The 20,569-nt window shown below is 40.1% G+C and overlaps 1 protein-coding gene and 1 long non-coding RNA gene across 24 annotated transcripts in view; one reads left to right on the forward strand and one right to left on the reverse strand.

Annotated features, from left to right (window-relative positions):
• Positions 1-20,569, forward strand: part of ptprt (protein tyrosine phosphatase receptor type T) — a 326,972-nt gene that overhangs the window by 35,534 nt on the left and 270,869 nt on the right. The gene's annotated exons all lie outside the window — the stretch shown is intronic.
• LOC143521189 (uncharacterized) lies at positions 2,778-6,668 on the reverse strand. Its single transcript, XR_013132690.1, has 2 exons — positions 5,060-6,668; positions 2,778-3,098 (listed from the first exon to the last, which is right to left on the reverse strand). It is a non-coding gene; the product is annotated as an uncharacterized LOC143521189 (long non-coding RNA).

The following is a 20,569-nucleotide window of genomic DNA, read 5'->3' on the forward strand; positions in this document are numbered from 1 at the left end:
GTAATCTAATCTGGAGCTAACAAAGGCGTGCACCAATTTTTCTGCATCATCCTGTGATAATGCATTTCTTAACTTAGCAATGTTGCGGAGATGTAGAAAAGCTATCCTAGTAGTATTATCTATGTATTTATCAAATGATAGGTCGGAGTCAAGTATGACGCCTAGGTTTTTAGCTACTGAGCCAGGTGTAATGGGGTAGTCTGCAAGATTAAGCATTAGATCTGGAATTTTCTGTCTTGAGGCCTTAGGGCCCAGGAGGAGAACTTCTGTTTTGTCCTCATTAAGTTGGAGGTAGTTTAGAGAAATCCAGCATTTAATATCTCTTACACAGGCGTCAATTTTTCCTAAACTGAGTTTGTCATCAGGTTTGGCTGATATGTAAAGTTGAGTGCATAGCAGTGAAAATTGACACCATGTTTGTTTATAACTGTGCCCAATGGTAGCATATATAATGTAAATAATAGTGGTCCTAAAATGGAGCCTTGCGGGACCTCATATTTATTGAGCTCTACAAACTGATAGTGATTAGTTAAGTAAGATTAAAACCATGAAAGGGCCGTGCTTGAGACTCCAACCCAGCATTCTAACCGCTTTAGCAAGATCCTATGATCTACTGTGTCGAAAGCTGCACTAAGATCATGAAGCACTAACAGAGATACATAGCCTTGATCTGAAGCAAGGAGGAGATCATTTGTTACTTTGACTAATGCTGTTTCAGTACTGTGATGGGGCCTAAAGCCAGATTGGAACTTTTCAAATATGTGATTCCTATGAAGATATAGGCATAATTGCTAGGCAACAGCTTTTTCTATGATCTTAGATATAAATGATGTGTTTGAAATGGGTCTATAATTAGACAGCACAGTCGGATCAAGATTTGGTTTCTTGATCAGACGTTTAATAACTGCTAGTTTACATGATTTGGGCATGTGACCTATTGTAATGGATGAGTTAACTATAGTTAGAAGAGGTTCAGTTACTCTCCACTTTAAACTACAATAACTCCTCTTTAAACCCCTCTGCTCTAAACCCCTCCCCCACTTCTCTGCTTTAACCCCCCCTTCTCTGCTCTAAACCCCTCCCCCTCTGCTCTGAACCCCTCCACCTTTTCTCCGCTATAAACTCCTCCCCCTCCCCTCTGCTCTAAACCCCTCCCCCTCTCCTCTGCTCTAAACCCCTCCCCCTCTCCTTTCTTCAGCTTTGAAGATGCCAGTCTCCGGTTCCTCTGCAGTGCTACCAATCTTCCAATATTGAGTTTCATTCTCTCTTTACCTTGTTCTCCCAACTCTGTTAGAATATTTAAGCTAATTATCTCACGGCTCTACTCAGAAGGCCCTCCAACCCAGAAACGAGTTGGAAGCTTTGCCATATCTAGAAAAAGGTTAGGATACATTAGCATTTAAATGAGCTGAAAGGGACTGCCAATAAAAAAGCGAACTTTCATGGTCAAAGAACATGCGCTTTTCCAAGCAGATTCAAATTTTAAAGCTGAGTCACTGTATTTTAAATGGTTCATCATCCTTTTGTGATTGTTAATACTTTGACATTATTGCATCTACATTATTATTATGATCACTGTGGGGCCATTACAATAATCTTATCTTATTATGCCATAATATGATTTTTAAACTGAACTAAGCAATATTAATGTGCTAAATATTATAATGAACTGTGAAGTGTTGGATGAACAGGCTGTCTGGAGTTTTACAGAATGCAACTTCAAATGACTAAGAGACAAATTCACTTGTGAAAAGGTTTTTCTGTGACTATGGGAATCTGACACATATCTGTTCCTGGGTGGAGACAGCTGGGTTTTATGCACTTTCACTTTGAAATAGAGTAGTGTGAATTCTGGTCCATGATATTTTATTTATTTATTGCTTTGACAAATGTTTTATATATGTATGAGGGGAGTGCTAAGGTCCACTAACAGAACTTCAAACAGCCACATTTCAATTTTCAACAGCCATTTTTCGAAAGCAAGCATTGTAAGAAGTGATAAATCACTCAGTGAGTAACATTGTGGAATACTCTAAAACAAGTGCAAAATGAACTACAGCACAGAGCCGGTCTGATAGCAGTACTCAGATGTCACTCAAGAGCCGATGTCTGAAACTCATTCCAGAAGAATGCGATGAGATTAAAACATGTTTTATATGTGTAGCTGTCACTGGTGTGATCCAGTCCTACAGGCAAGGGAAGCAATATGTTTCAAATTATTAGAGATTTGAAATACGACAGCTATGGTCAGGTCATATAAACAAAGTGAAAGTCATATAGCAGCATCTACTCTACTCTCTGATTCCTTATAATCATGTATAATAAAATTAAATACACTGTAGTGATTTCTTAGAATTATGGGCTAATCGTCAGAGGTTGACAGAGAGGACACAGTGGACACAGTAAATCATGGCTCGTTTGGGTAGAACCGTGCTTGCTCTGTTTGCCATACATTCTCGTAAATGTATAAATAGGTTGTAAAGGGCAATTGATCCATGTCATTAATCCAGATGACCAGATGACAACATTGTTAGCACAGTAAAATATGGACAGCCATTAGTGGAAAACTACATGCAAGAAGAAATCCATTAAATCTCCATGCAACCTTGTTACCTTGACTATGTTAGAAACTTGTTACTAACCTACTGAAAGGTGACCAGTGTTTGAATCTGCTCAACTGAATCTGTCTGAATCTTATATATATATATATATAGGATTATTAATCTTATATTAATCTGAAGTGATTAAGTATTGCTACTATTATCATAGATAATAACATAAAGATAATATGTTATTTTCAGTTTGCCATTCTGATTATTATACAATTATTTATTTGACATTTAAATGCAATACATAATTATTTGAATTTGTTTGATTAGTAATATGTTATTATTTTACATGCATAGCGTGAAGTGTGTGTTTTTAGCTCAGCTTTAAGTCAGGCGCAAACATAATAATGACAGTGACACTAATAGATCAGTATATAATCTGGTGAGGTCTAATGGTCCATCAGGTCCTTGTCAGTAAATCCATATGGCACCATATGCACTTGCAAGCTGCACATCTATCTTCATCTTGTCCCGACAGCTGACAGACAACTGTGTAGGAAAGGAAGTCGATCACCAACAAGGCTGACAGACCACTGTGTAGGAAAGGAGTCAGCATGGTTTTCCTACAACTACTTGCAAAATTGAAAACCAAATAAGCAAAACAACCCCACACGCCCAACAAATAACCAAAGAAACCCCAAACATTTATTTAATTTGTAATGTTATATTTAGTTTAGATTAGAGTGATCTGAAGAGAGACTTGTATATGGTAATTAACGGGCAAGACAAATTTAATCAAGGAAAGTGAGCATGTTTAAAAATGTGGAAGGAAATATAGACACACATGAAAAGCTGAAATGGGAGTGTATTAAACATTATTTAGGCTAATTCAGACTTGCATTTGGCTTCAATTACCATCGGTACTTTAAACACAAAATCTATGACTAATAAAAGTTCATTATTTTTCAGATCTGTTTTTGTGATAAAGACAGAAGTACATTAGACTTTTATGGAATATAATGGACATAATATCTCTTCAAATCAGTTATAGTACATAGTGTTGTGTATTACTCAGCATCCTGACATTGCTTTGATTTTAGTCATGATGCTGCATTAACTGTCACTAGCTGTTGACATCGCACACTGGCTTGAATCTAGGGAGTGTATTTATTTCTAGTACACTTAACCTCAACCATTTGCAGACTAAAAGCTGTAAAATACAGGCTTATTTTCAAGGAGCTGGACACATTTTACCATTTAGAAAAAGGAAAGAGGATGGCACACTCACTCTCTCTCCACACACACACACACACACACACACACACACACACACACGGGTCATTATGGTCCATATGATGGTGGGGAAAAGGATGGTGGGCTCAGGCATCTGTGTGTGTGTGTGTGTGTGTGTGTGTGCACATGTGCGCATGTGTGTCCTAATGTCCTGCTAAACCCATTCCTTTTTCTCCTAGGGTGAAATTGCTGTCTTTATCCTGGCTGTGTGTACAAGCCCCTGTCTGCGAAGCTGCTCATTTATTACCTGCTCACAGGTGCAAACGGAGCAGATCGCTGCTGTCCATCAGACAGTGGGAGGCACGGCTTGCTCTGCTGGGCTGCTGACCACCACTCACACACACACGTCTCTGGGTGTTTGGCTGCTCCCTGTGTACTGACATGCAGCCACATGCTACCGCACACGCTCACTGAAGTGCCTGAAATGCTCGGGCTGTCCTGACCGCCCTCTCTTCACACACATGCACTCACAGTGGGGCCAATGACATGACATTAAAAAGCTCTTGCATGTTAATGTGTCTCTCTCTAATGTTAAAGTGGGTAATGACCGGGAAAAAAGGCAGTCGGGTGCAGCTGAATTTAGGGGCTAAGGCCATCTATTCTCCCTGCTGGAGTGCACTGCTTAATGAAGCATCCCATCTCTGCTAATCTAACACACACACACACACACACACACTCTGTACTGTATACTCAACATGGCAGAGCACAGCTGTTCAAACGGAGCCCAGCTAAAGTCTGCAAGCCCCACCCTGGATTCTCTTTGTGTTCATACTTTGGCTGTTCTCCTGCCTTAACACTACCATGAAATATGGGTTAGAATCCACCAAGTAGATTTCAGAGAATCAAAAATCAGTGTTGGTCACTTTGGACTTTGACTTAGTGGGTCCTATTATACTGGCTCTGTGTTACGACTGCCAATACAACTTACATGTCACACTCCAGCACACACTGGACCTTACGCATTCATGTGAAGAAGATAATCCTTCTTAAAACCCACTTACACAGCTTTCATGAAGAGTCTGACACTCAATGTTTACTTATTTGGGATTTGTTCTTAGGAAAGAACAGAATCTATGCATGTTCGAGCATAAAATTATATAATTAAATATGAATATAATATCATGAGCTTGAAATGGTTTTTTTTATCATTTATAATATTTTAAGAATTATTTCTCCTTTTGAACAAAGCATTATGGTTTTTCCAAGGCTATACTCACATCTGTTAATTCAGATCCTCTGACAATCATTGAATGCAACATACTGCAGGTCACACTAGATTGAGACGGACACATTTGCTGAAAGAAGCAAGATTTTTTTTTTGTTGGCAAATTCTATGTGTGAGTCATGAAGGCAGTCTATGATCATAACCGAATGGCAATCAGATACAGAAACAAAATCAAGACTTATACACGGGCTAGACATGACGACAAAGAGAACCAATAAACAGCACTAGAGGCAAAACGTAGAAACAGGCCTCAAGTTTAAAATTAACATGTAGTAAAGATACTAAACTTAAATTAACACCAAAGGGATCTTAACACAAAATAATACAGAACCGTAGAGCTAGTACTTATACTTACACTTACAAATACAATGACCGACAAAGCAAATGACACAATACAGGACTTAAATACACAGACTAAACCAAGAACCAACACAACACAGGACTTAAATACACAGACTAAACCAAGAACCAACACAACACAGGACTTAAATACACAGACTAAACCAAGAACCAAACAAGAAACACCTGAAAACAATAACGAAGGGGCAGAACACAAGGGCGGGGTGTGAAGTCAGACACAACCGGGAATTTCAAAATAAAGTGCAGGCCCCCCAGGCAGGAACAGGCCCCCCCAGGCCTCGGGAACATGAGACGAAGGTGACCGCTTCAGAGTCACAGTCCAGGCCTCTCCTGGGCCCTCGGCACTCGGGCTGGCCCGGAGACAGCGTCGTCGTGGGCGCCGCTACCAAGGAGACGGCGTCGTCGGGGGCATGGAAGGCATAGCTGACGAGGCGTTGTGAGGTGCTGCAGCCGTGGAGCAGCTGGGGAGCGCTACAGTCCCCCCCACAAATGTTTGGATGCCTCCCTCTCTGAGGCCAGGGTCTGGTGCAGGGTCAACCCAGAATAGTCCATTGCGGGCCGTCTCCATTCATACTTATGACGGCTGCTGCGTCGGCAGATATATAATTGATTCTGGCTTTGCCGAGGCAGGTAGAGTCTATTTCAAAAAGCCAGTCAAGGGCGTCAGCCACTAGGTGTGCTGCTAAACGTTTACTTTGTTTCTCGGCAGCTGTGTGCTCGGGCCACGCCCGTTAGTAGCTATACTGACTAACTCAGCTAGTCACCGCTGTGTCTTGTATTGGTCAGTCATTCTGTAACGATTGACAAGGGCAGTTTTATTTGGTTTATTTTAAAAAAAGCTAAACAGACAACTAAACGGGAAAATAACCAGGCGCAGGGAAACACACAACCTACGGGCTAACAAAACAGACAGGAAGAACTAGCAAAACACCACAGAGAACGGAAACACACGAATAATTGAGTTGACAAAATCAGTAACTTAAATACAGAGATAATGGGGAACTAGAACTAAACTGAAAACATGCGTGAACCAGGAAATCAGAGGGAATGCCAGACCTACCAATGCGACCGCAAACACGGAGGGAAGAAACTGTGGGGATTAAATGCACAGACTCAAACAAGACACACAGGTGGGATGAATAATGAAGGGGCAGGGTTACAAAGTACAGGTGTGTGATAGGAAACATGGAAACTAAAAAACAAGGTGGGACTAGGGCAGACGACCAAAGACAGAGAAGGAGGGTGGAGCTATATGTGACGTAAAAAATGTTCAGCTGTCTCACTATATCGTACAGTAATTAAGAAAAAAGAAAAAAGATTTTCGAGAAATAAAGCCCAGGGGCTTAGGGGTCGTTAGCTGTGGGCTTTCAGGGCTTAAGCCACAAATGTTTAGAGGCCAGCCCTGAGAAATGTTTTCAAGGTTTATTAAAACATCTTTAAACATTATGCTACAGTATCCACCGGACACGAGGTCATCCTCACCAAGCAGAAGATAGATGACATGGACGTACATCTCCCGAAAGTGAAAAGCAAAAGCAACTAATTTGTAGATAAGATTACTTGTGTCACGTTGAGGACCCCGGCCCCTCCCTTTTGGGCGTGTGTTTACGTAGTCTACGTGCATCGTCTGCGTCTGTGGATATTCCGTGGTGATGGCTATGTCATGTGATAATCCGTCTCACCTGTGAATCGTCTCGTAATCACGTGGGGTTAATGTGGTTTGTCTATTTAATGTGCGCTCGCGCAGTGTCCTGTGCTCGTCGTTGTCTATGTCTACACGTTGCTGTGTGTGTGTACTGTTCAACGTGCGCTATTGCGCAATCACTGTGTGTAGAATAAAACGTGACGTCTGTCGCAAGAAAACGGATTCTGTGTCTCGTCCGTCTGTCGTCGCCCAGCGTCACAACTTGGCTGAAAATAAATTTTTTTACTGCTGTTAAAACACGTGGACCGGTACCGATATCTGTTTGCTTATATAGTAATATAAAGATAATCCTGCTCATTCGTTTAAGCTCCTATTGGGTAACATTACTGAAAAACAATTTATATAAAAATAAAACAAAGTTTTCTTTTTTCTCTTTAAGGCATTGTTGGGGTTAAATGATCACAAATGCATTTGTAATCACTGTCCAACTTCATGCTCGGCTCTGGAGGAAATATATATATATATATATATATATATATATATATATATATATATATATATATATATATATATATATATATTGATATATGATATATGTATATGATATATGTATATATCATAGCTCGGTGCAAATCATGGCGCTAAATATAAAAGTCAGAATATAAAAGATTATGGTAATGTTTGAGACATAAAGTCAGAATTCTGAGAAATGAAGGCACAATTAAGAAATTATTAAAAAACCCTGGTGCTCTTTCATCGGATCTTAGGTATTGATGAATGAGTCACATTCATGAACATTTGGGTCATTTTGTGCTTTATGAACCTTGTACTGCACAAGGGGGTAGGGACTGATACAAAAAAAAACTGTGATTGTCCCAAATCAAGGCACTGGCATGTCAGAGAGAAGAGACATGATGGGTGATAAAACAACTGAGCATCATGTCTAATTTCTTTAAGTGACTGGTGATTCAATCATGACCAAAATGCATACTAGAAAATCAGGAAACTAGGAAATCACAGTTGGCCATGGAATACCATCTGCAATAATCCGAGTTCTGATACAGTATGGCAGAAGATGGATATGATGAGTAACGCTTACAGAACTGGCAGTGTTTATGATTTAGCTGAAGCTCTCTACACCAAGTCAAGATAGCCCAGTAGGGGTTCCAAATATTTTCTCATGTTGGATTTGCACCTTGCAAACAAGCTCTTCTGTAGTATGAGATGTTCTTGGAGCTGTCTCAAGTGACATTCCTTTTCCTGTATAGCCCCTGCACACACCAAACCTGTTTAAGCATATGAGATGTATAACAGCATCAGCTGAAATTAATCTATCATCTCTCTTTCTCCAATTTTCTTCCACTTTGAGCATAGCAGGAAGTGTCTGTATGAAAATGTGCCATTTCTATACCCCCCCATGTCTCTGTGACACGTATAGCAGTGACTGATACAAGTTGTAACGCATCACCCCAGGAAAATAATCCCCACCAGCAGGAGATATCTGGTCCCTCAGAATGTGAGCTGAGGAGGTTCCTCAGATAAACAGTGATAAGCAGTCCAGTGGCCTTACCTCTGCTATACAAATTACCTGGATGGCTGAAAGTCCTCACCACCATTCAGTTTTGAGGTTCAGTTCATTCCTGGACCAGGTTAAGTACAATTTGGCTGATGTCATTAAACATGACCACTGAATGGCCTCAATCTATATAATGACATGAACATACAGTCATTCCTAATTATTATATATATTATGTGGAATGAAAGTAATATACTTTCTCTCACTTCACAGCGTTCTCTAACCCACAGATCATGTCGTTGGAGATACCATCCTCATTTGTAGTGATTTGTGTTGTTTTCTCTCTGGGTTACTTGCTGGTTCAGGTGCAGTTCCAGAGAAGTCCAGGTTGTTAGCAGAATATTCTCATTTGTCCAACAACAAAATGCCTTCTTTGCCTTAATGGTGCATTAACTGGTGTAAAGAACAACAACAAACAAATGAACCAAAACAAAAATATCTTAACACTGCAGTCTTTCACTTTTGAGACATTTACTTGAGTAAGTCTCAAAGTGCCATGCTCAGTGCTGTGGGCAAGGACAGTGAGAGTGAGTGGATATTTGTCTTTCCAAACGGAGGATTGTGTGTATGTGTGTTTGTGTTTTTGACTCAGGAAACTGTTGATGTTGGACACTTAAGTTGCTGACAGTGTTATGGAGACCCGGGGTCAGCCAAGTCGAAATAAACCAAATCACTGTTCCACACCAACACACACCATTGCATGCGCACACCCAACTGTCAATCACTCGATGAACTCTACCCACTAGAGAGAAGGAGAAAAGGACTGAAAGAGAAAAAGTCAGAAAAACAAAAAACCTCCTTCAGCCAAGTCAGTCCCCATCACCCTTTTTCCCCAACCACACTGTTGATGCCGGGGTTGGATGTGCCATTGCCACAAGAGGACGTGCTGATGCTAACTCCTACCTGAGGCTCACCATCTGCACTGAAGGGACTGTGACTACTCGGCCTTGAATTTGAACTATAACTATAACTATAGAACTACATTTGGACTATAAATAGGGACTTCTGCTAACGGGCCGCCCAATGGAGGATGGGTTCCCTTTTGAGTCTTGGTCCTCCTGAGGTTTCTTCCTAATCCCCACCATCATAGGGACCCAAACAATTGTAAAGCTGCTTTGTGACAACATGTGTTGTAAAAAGCGCTACATAAATATATTTGACTTGACCCACAACAATACACATTAACCTGACCTTTCCGGTTACTCAGTGCAGGGATTATAAGAAAACATCAGTGCAGCACTTCACAGATTACAGATAATTTGCACAGATTAAACTGCAGATAATTTAGGGATGCCACAAGGGAAAAATATATATTCTCCAATCACCCCCTCAGTGCTCCCCTTAAATTATTGCCATTCTTAGTAATGAACAAACAAAGCTATGAACAAAATGTCTTTTTTGTTTTTTAGTTTCATTATACCCTAAAAATAGGACAAATACAAACATCTGGAAAAAGTAAAATAATTTCCAAAACAAAAGGTTTAAAAGGATAAATGTTTCTCGAGAAACATAAGGGTGTCTCTACACCCTTTGGTCATCTTCCTCCTTTGGTGGACTTTAGGGCAGAAGAGAAGGAATACACCAGTAAGTGATGGCCTTGTGTTTAATATGTAGATTTGAAGGTAAGCTGACCTTCTGGAAAATGTCTGCCTTCTTAAAAAGTCTGTTGGTATTTGATGGTGATACACACGGTTGTGTAAATTAACAGGATTCCCAGAGCTTCTGAAAGGAAACGTCACGATTTCACCACCATGCCTTACAATGGGGATTAGTGTCTTTTATATTTATTGTGAAGCCTGATTTGACCACAGACCATAGTTTCAGTTTTAGTGACGTGTAGTCAACTCAAGGAGCGTACACTTGTGATTTAACAATAGCAGATGTTTCTCCTGGCAAGCCTTCCAGCTAGTTCGTTGCCATGGAGATGGTGTCTAATTGTGGTTTTGGAGACCCCAGGATGACACCAGCTCTTCATGTGTCTGTGATGTGATACAAAAAGCTCCTTAATGTCCCTCACCAGACTAAACATACTCTGCTTTACACGCCCCAATGTTATGCAGTTCTTATTCATAATGTATCTCATCCATGGTGAACAGACTGAGAAATTGTTCTGAAACTGATCTTTCATTCATGGTATATTCATACTAAAATCCTAATATCAAAATATGCTTGTGGTGTAGGAATGGTTCTTGGGACCTAGTGCTTACAGGAAGTTTTTGATGCCTCAGTGAAATCATGGATGGCTTCCTAAAGATTGATGGTAATAAATTAATTAGTTTTCACAAGATTTCTACAGATGCCCATAACTGTAAGTCATATTTTTGGAAATAAGTGTTTGTATTTTTTTTCCACTAGATTCGTCTAACTGAAAGGGTGTCTGACATTTTCAGTGTAAATTCACAATGATAAATAACAAAGACACTTTTTCAATAATTCTGGAGAGCATGATTCTATGGTAGCATCAAACTAAAAATACATATTATCCAGACAAGGTTTGTCAAATTCTACAATTAAACCTGAAAGTCATTCAAAGGTACTTTCAAAAAAGTAAGTAAGGCAAATTATGTGGAACAATTTATCATCGCTGCCATATTTATCTCACACATCTGCATCTTTTGGGCCGTTGGAGATCGTTGTTGTTTCGACTAGCTCATGGCTTCATTTTTTATTCCCAGTGAGGGTTTGTGTCCTGACCATCTGTCAAAGTGAGTCTCTGCTCGTGTGCACATGTGCACTAAATGACACTTACACCTACATATACACACAGACAGGCACAGTCCTGCTTAGTTGCTGTCATGATTTTACAATGAATTACAGCACAGGGCTCCTACTTTAGCTTGTTCATCTTTAACTAATTTTAGGCCATGACACAAATAATCCTAACATGCTTTTTGGACAGAAATCAGACCTTCTAGAATTTATGATGAACAAAAATATGATTAAAAAGGCAACTCTTTGGTGCTTGAGTTACATGTAATAAATCAATTTCAATACATACATATTCTATCAAGAAACACCAGATTTTTCCTGTGTCTGGGTACCATGATGATGCTTTAAAATTGTCACACAAAACACAAAATAACACAAAATATGTGCAAAAGTGCTAAACATTACTATTAATGAACAGTGAAGACTTGGCATGATCTCAGTTAAGAAAATCTGAGTTTCATTAAATATAACAGTGCTATTACGGGCAAAGCAACCGCAGCCCCTCTGAGCAATGAGATTGCATTCTAACCACATAAAGCAGTCTGATCTACAAATCATCAGAGTTAACTCTGACAGTTGAATATCAAATTAAAAAGTGCTACTGATTTGGCCATGATCAAGGGCATGCTGGGAGGTGTAGTTTTTGATCCAGGATGCCATGCTGTGCTGGAGCAGCTAAATGCCTGGTAAAATCAGATGTGCTCTTGAGATAAGGAAGCCGACAGGGAAATATCTTTTCCATTTAAGGGTTGGCTTGATGTGCATGGAACTGTGTAGGTGGGATATTATGAGTTGTATCACACACACACACACACACACACACACACACACACACACACACACACACACACACACACACACACACACACTTAGAAACACTGCTCCAGATCTTAGTTGGCTGAATGAACCAATAGATAACTGGAAAATTGGGACGTTCAGAGAAATGGGAAAGAGTGGTATGGTATGAAAAACCTAAACACACAAAATTCTTACTTTTTACTAAATATGTAAAAATAGTCTTAATGTTGTTAGCTGAATGAGCCATAAGTTGATTGGGGAGGTGAGAGCAATGGCGAATGGCACGTGTAGGGTGGTCTCACTATAAATACTTGGTTGCATATAGGAGAAAACTTAACAAAGAGAATCAAACATACTGTATACCAAAGAGTATACAGAATAGCAATCCAGTCCCTTATTTTATTTCATGCATGAGAGAAGATCTGTTTCTTCCATATAGCAATCAGTTTTTCATACATTGCAGTTCCCTATATGACCAGTGGTCCCAAGCTGCCATTTATATCCAAGATTCACAATTCTGGCTGTCAGTGGCTGATACTTCAGGGCTTCTGAATATGGAATTGAAAGATCAAAGATTTGGAACAATAACTTTGCAAAAGCACAAGTTTTGGAACAATAAACCATTTTGCCAATGATTCCTTCACATTATGAAACAGACACCTAGAGGCCTGGATGTTTCAGAGATTCTGAAATAAATCTCTATGGAGCATACACTGGTTCGTTTGAGGACTGCAAAGCAATTTTATGTGACCAGAACTGGTAAAAATAACAAATTCAATAAAAAAATGTTAAATACTACTACTACTACTGATAATAAGGTACTAGAATTGCTTGATTTGTGCAAAAAAAAGATTGCAAAAGTAAAATTAAGTGGTAATTTTGTTGCGGGTGTGGAGTTTCTTTGGGAGTGATAATGTGGTCATTTCTAATTGTGTGAGGACCACTGAAGGAGGAACAGAACATGCGGTTGACATCAGACGTCAGGACACATCACACATACCTGGTGTTTGGTGGCGGCTTTCAAAGGGATTGATTGTGATTAGCAAGAACCTGGGGGCATCAATATGGGAAACACCAGGGGGTTGTGATTCCAGTCCAAACCAAAGCTATCTTGGTTTAGTGCTGCAGGTTTCCAGCAATCTTGATCTTTAATGGGGGCTGGAGCTTGTGAGATGTTGTTACACTAATACTGATGGATCCTTCATTATTGCATTACTTCAGGAACAACACATCCAAAATCTCACCACATCCACCTCTCTCTCTCTCTCTCTCTCTCTCTCACACACACACAAACACACACACACAAACACGCACTATAGTTTATTCATAAGTAAGTAATCAGATGATAAATTAGTCATTCATCTCACACACTCACAATACACAAGGACAATTATTTGACTCACAAAATGCACAAACTCTCAATTCAACAAACTAACTCAACACACAGTACACCTCTCTCTCTCTTTTTCTGATCAGTTCTATATGTCAACTGAGACATGGCATTGTGTTAAAACATGTTAGAAATAGAGGCAGAGGTATGTGAGCATGGTGACTGATGTCTAATTACATCCCAATGGACATAATTCTTAAGTTCCTCCCAGTCCTGCCAAACCAGAAGGATGGAAAAATGTCAGTTTTCAGACTAGGGCAGAAATGCCCTTTTTAGATAAAAAGATCAGTTTGCAACATTGTTTAAAGATTTGAGTGTAAGGAATATCAATAAAATGATTTAAGGACATGCTTTAAATCAATGTGACAGTGTTTTTTCAAACACCCAATGAGTTTGTTAACAAGTCTGTGTTACTAATTGCTAATTAATTTGGTCCTAATTGCTTGGTAATCAACTACATGTCACATAATTAGTGGAGTTCTTACTTTATTAAGAGGTCTGCACAACCTAAGGCATCAAGTGCTCTATTAAAGGTCCTCTGACAATAATAAATCTAAACTTGATATTTACTAATGGTGACAGAAACTGACCATCAGTAACAACATTTATTATCATACTACTTATCATATGACACACACACACACACACACACACACACACACACACACACACACACACACACACACACACACACAGAGTTTCAGAGTTCCAAAAGTGGCAGGGACAAAATCAGGCATTTTGATGAATGTCCCCTGTGTAAATTACACCTACATTCAGCATGTGGAGGTTCCTGTCTGTCTGTTTGACCCTGAAAATTGCAACAACCTGAAAAACACCAACGTAATAACACACTCACATTCACATAAGTATGTGTGTGCTGAAACTGTCCAAATCCATAAGCACAGTACAAAGTGTTTAGTGGAGTAGAGGGTTGATGTGTTGCCAAAGGCAATGCTCCACTGCCCTTTCATTCACCTGAAGAAAGGAATGACCTCTTTTATGCTCTGTGCTTGGCTGGATGACCCCAGGTGTCATCCAGCATGTACAAGTGCACACACCTGACATGCCCTCTGTCCTTGGACTGCCCCGCCCCCACGCCCTGCTGCTTATCAGTGTATCTGCAACAAAATGTTCATCTGTTCTCTGTACTATAGTTCCACTTGGAACAAAGTAGATATGTAGGGAACAGCAGAAAAGTACGGAAGAGATGAGAAAAGACGAAAAATTAAGAATATATAGCGTAACATTACAGAAAAAACGGCATTACAGTTTTGGGAATAATTCACCCAAGGTTCCTTGAATTGGCCACAGCGGTTTTATCTGGGAAACGTTCATTCATTCCTGATTGCCGTGAAGGACACATATGGTTTCAGATGCCACATAAATGTTTTGGTTATGCTATATGGGTCATGTGACTGGTGATGTCACGAGTCACATCATAATGACTAAAAGGCAGAGAAAGTGCCTACCAAAAAGACTTTTCAGTTCAGTTTCATTTAAATTTTACCTTAAAGCAGAACACTGTGGAATGAAGAATGTGTCTTGCTGCCAGTTCACAGCATGATTATTGTCCACACTGATAATGAGGAACAGTCCTGAACAGCTACTGTCATCACTCCATGTAAAGCTTTTTGTAAATGAACAGTCTGAGGTCTGAAATTCTGAATGTATTCATCAGAATATTAGAAGGTGTGCTTGCAGCTTTGCATGATATGCTCTGGTTCCAGGACTATGCAGAAGGTCAGGCTGTTTGACTCCATCACATCAGTGACACAGCTTAGGCATCTAGTGTGAATGATGGAGCTTTAATCACTGTCAAAGCCAGATTCTCCAAGAACTTGACTCGAGACATCAAGATTCACACACACAAGTTTTAGTGTGGTGTGAAAAGTTAACAGTTCACTCCATGTCCATACAGGTTAGTTTGGCTAAATTAAAGCCAACAAAAACCAGGCAAATGTTCAAGTCTCATATTCAGTATTCATTATTAGCAGCAGTGACTGTAGATTGAGTTGAATTATACTTCACCTAAAAATGCTAAAGCTAATGTCAGTGGATGGCACCAAGTTATATTTACTGGGGACTAGTATAATCTTTTGTACTCTGGTATTTCTATTTGGTTGAAATTTGAAAAAAAAATTGTAGTTTGGGAAAGCAGGGTTGAAGATGTGTCATGACTGCAGTAATAATCTCTATATGGAAGTGAATTTGTGTCTACACAGCAATGCAGTAAAATTACATATCAGCACAGTTAGGCTAAATTCAAAATTCTAAGGTAGCACAAAATCTGCTAAATATTCAGTGCAAACTAAAGGGTGTGTGTGATTGCTGGGTGGGTTATTGGAACTGCATAGAACTCACTATTGGATGTCAAATAGGGGCCCACCTATTTCAGATGGCAATTAAGTGTTTGCATTCATGACTCAGTCTGAAAAACAGAACAACATATTGTGAGAGTGTGTGTTTGTGCAGGTGTGTTTGTGAGTGTGTGGGAGGGGCTAAGACTTAAACAGTGACACCCTGACTTTTTCACCTTGCTCAAAGGTTTTTTAAATATTTGCTGAGATAGAGGATGACATTGAAAATGTCTGTGTGCAGGCGTGTGTGTGTGTGTGTGTGTGTGTGTGTGCGCGCGCGGGCGAGTGCATTTCTGGCCAGTTTAGGTGCCATGTGATTAGAGAACTGCTTTGCTTGACTGGGAATCCTCCCATCATTACATGGATCATTGCGTTTGCACTTCAGAGAGAGTGCTGAGGTCCAAATTAATTTAACATGATTTCTTCCATGCTAAAAGACCATGTCCTGACGGGATGCGGAGAACATGGCTGCATGCCTTACTGCACCCATCTAACTAATCACTCCATCCTCTCACCTCTCTGTTCCAATTCTCTTTTGTCTACTTCTGCACTTTATCTCTTCTGCCCATCCCGTCCGTGCAGTGAAATTCCTCTGCTTGTTTGCTCCTTCGATGGGCCTGGTGCTGCTCCGCTAATTCATTCCTGAGCCCCGTTATTCATCTCTGCACTTTTTTAATGGCACTTTCCGTCCTCAGAGTCCCTCTTGAGCTGTCAGTGGCCTGCACATGGTTATGGCTGAGAGAGACACACATGCACAGACACACAGAGAAAGAGAGAGAAGGAAAAAGAGAGAAAGAAAGTGAGAAGAGAAAGAAAGAGAGAGAGAGAGAGAGAGAGAGGAAAGCAGACACTGAGGGAAAGTTGGAGAGAGAGACAGTTGAATAGCAGCCCCAGTAGAGAAGATGGACCTGTATCTCGCTGTAATGAGGACCTCAGAGACGGTGAGCGAGACCTAAAGCTGAAAAGCATAGTACACATCAAAGAAGAACTAGCCCTGCTGGTCCTGCTTAAAACCACACACACACACACACACACACACACACACACACACACACACACACACACACACACACACACACACACACTCTCTCTCTCTCTCTCACACACACACACACACACACACACACACACACACACACACACACACACACACACACACACACACACACACACACACACACACACACTCTCTCTCTCTCTCACACACACACTCTCTCTCTCTCACACACACACACATACACACACACACACACACACACACACACACACTCTCTCTCTCTCACACACACACACCCACACACACTCTCTCTCTCTCTCACACACACTCTCTCTCTCTCTCTCTCTCTCTCTCACACACACACACACACACACACACAAACACACACACAAACAAACCCACCTACACACATCCTGGGTCCTGCAACATAGGGGTTAATTACTTCATTTATGCCTCTATTGTACACAGACTGTTTAGTCAAACACTAAATCAGACACACACTTCTCCATTTACATAAACAAATACACACAATCATAACGATCTGATGTTGCTGTTTCATTTGGAAACTGAGCCGGACCAGAATACGCACACACGCACGCACACATGCACACATGCAAACGCAGGGCCCTGAGTTCAAGGCCCCGCCGTGGACCAGAGGCTGCTGTGCATATTGTGTCATTTCAATATTAGCTGGCCAACAACAAGCAGAAATTTATATTTTAGACATGAAAAGTAATTTATGTCAAAACTAGTGCTGTCAATTTCAGGTGCCGCGATTAAAAGTCCTCACCAGGATTTTGCTCAAGCTTGCTAGATTTTCTAATTAGCAATTCAGGTAAAATTAGTGGAATCAACACAATCCAGGAAGCCTGAGCAAAATCCTGGTGAGGACTTTTAATCTCGGCACCTGGAATTGACAGCACTAGTCAAAACCTATCTGGTTAATAGGCTACCTAGTACACATTTTCAGTACTCAGATGGTTGTTCGATATCAGAAACTGTAGTGAATAGTGCTAAAGAAGCTTTGTGAAGTTATTAGAACATTTAGCTTTGAGACATTCTTGTCTTGATTTAGTTTTGATTAAATTAAATCTCTTTCCACCTCTGATGTATATCCTTGTCTTTTTTTATTCTTGTCTTGTCTTTCTTTCTTAATTTGTCATCTTCTGTTTACTTTGGCATGATTTTGTCATGTAAACTGTTGTTGACATTTAGACAAGTTTTCCAATGGTGGTTGTCTGTCAAGGTCCTGACACCTCACTGATTGCACTTGACCCAGTCAGAGCGTGTGCAAGCACAGCGATCAACACCACAGACAATATTCGTTGCCCTGACTGGTTGTTTTGATTCACGCACAGTTGATTCTTTCAAATAGCATTAAGAGTACTAGGTAGACACAGAAGTGCCTGATTTTGTCTCACGTCTCATATACTACTCTCAGGACATAGTGGCAGTTTTGAATTCAGATGTGAATTTGTATTTAACAAACATTGACATTTCTGGCTCTGGCAAACCTTTTGTAGGAAATACAAACATTGCTGTGATGCACGGACGTAATTTGGGGGGGGCACACATGTCCCCCCCACTTTTTCAAAAGCCAGTTTTGGTGCCCTGCAGTTTTTACGGTTAAAAACAAATATTTAAATAGCGACGAATCAAGCGCACGCAGAAACCGAGAGTTCTCATGCTCTAACATCTTGCTGATATTAGCAAGGCACTGCCTATTGTCAGTTCTATGACAATGGAGTCAAAAATGTCCAAACACGAACAAGTATTTTCATCTATCCTAACATTGACTTATCACGCTCAGTGCTTACCAATCAGTAAATTATGTGGGCTATTAGCCTAGCATTGCAGGCTATGCTAGTAAGGCTAAATTAATATACTAACTAGCTATGTAGTTAAGTGTTATTTAATGAATGCGTGAAATGTAGCTATGCTGGCATTTGTCTTCTAAAATCATATTTTTTAAATACCTCAAGTAGGCTCAAGTAGGCTACACCTCATTTACACCTCAAACACCTCACAAATAAGTGTTTGAGGGATACTGTCCATCCATATTTGGAATTAGGCCACAGCTTCAGTATCTATTTCCACTAAGTATCTATTGCCATTTCATTGTGATGGCTGAATGCTTAGTTAGTTGACTAACGAGCAGAGACAGAGCATGTGGGTGGCAGTAAAGGTGGAGATGGTGTAGTCCACTGGCAGAGAAGCAAATGGAGCCGTTGTAACCAGGAAGTGTATTCTGTATTACAGCACTTACTTTTTCATAATCAAACCCATAAGGTATTCAGATTAGCCAAATGGACACTGAAAGCCTGGATAAAAATGTAAAGAATGTATAAATGAAATTAGTTTAGTGACTATATTGCTAAATCAACCTTGTAAATGGTTTTTGTTGATAGGGAAGTGCATACAATTAACATCATGGATTATGCTAATGTATCAGGGGAAAAAAAATCCAAAACAAAATTAAGACATCAAAAAACAGCCATGTGCTGCATTTTTTCCTTCACCATTAGCATAAATTAATTACTACTGCATCAACATGTTGCATAAAAAATGGCAAAAATTTGTAGCTTTGCAGTAAGTGACAAAACTTTGAAATTCAGTTCTCAATTTTTAACGGAACTTGTTATTCCTGTAAAATCTCACGTAAAATCTCACTCCTCTTTTGACAGTTCATACACTGTATCTGAAATCTGTATCCATTTGAGCATCTCAGGGGCTAGTTCACACTGACAGCTCTATTAGTGCTCTTTCTCAAGCATACTTGATATCAATTTAAAAATCCCATGAGCCTTTTGGGCTTAAATGCCTGGTGACACTAAACAGCGTTTAAAGAAGTAGAAATAATTTAGGAATGATTCTAGATGTTTTGCCTGCACTTTCTTTATATTGCTCTTTGATTTGAGCAATTTTTTAAACAAATAATTCTTGCTCACATGCGTTAGGTTGGGTGATGTGAGCAGTGTCTCCTGCCTCCACCAAGTTGAAATGAAACCTATGCCACTGATCTTAAGTTTGTTTCCATGACGTTGTCCATTCTCAGCACCAGTGATGGCTAAGTTACCTTGAGAAAGTAATCCGATTACTGATTACTGATTACTCCTTTAAAAAGTAACTTAGTTACGTTACATATTACTTGATTTTAAAAGTAACTACGTTAGATTACAAGTTACTTTAGTAGTTACATTCAGCAGCAAAATAAATTTTTCCAATACTCACTTTATTGGAAGTGCATTTTTAACAGTAACAATGTATTGAAGCAGGTTCGGTAACCGAGGCAGAAACTGCTTAATCCAAAAATCCCGAGGAGGGAAACTTTATTGATAACGCAACCCTGGCGCGCGCAGGCTCCGCCCCCCCGTTTCGGGAAACCCACCCCAGTTCAGTCAGACAGCTTGTGAAACGAAATACCATTACAATTTCAAGCATTTTAAAGTAGGCGACGTTAGTCAAAATTCCAGCACTTTTCAAACGTGGAACACAAAGCAACATTAAAATTGGTCAGGTAAATGTTCCTTCACCTGTTTTTGAGGGGTGTTTCTTTACACTACCACATATCGTTACGGGAGGACACTGCACAGAATGACTTGTAAAACGTGCTCGCGCTCTCACAGGGTCGCGCGCAGCGTGCGGAGTCGAGCGCTACGGTCAGACGCAA

Source organism: Brachyhypopomus gauderio, chromosome 8 (genome assembly GCF_052324685.1).
Source record: "Brachyhypopomus gauderio isolate BG-103 chromosome 8, BGAUD_0.2, whole genome shotgun sequence".
Classification (NCBI taxonomy): Eukaryota; Metazoa; Chordata; class Actinopteri; order Gymnotiformes; family Hypopomidae; genus Brachyhypopomus; species Brachyhypopomus gauderio.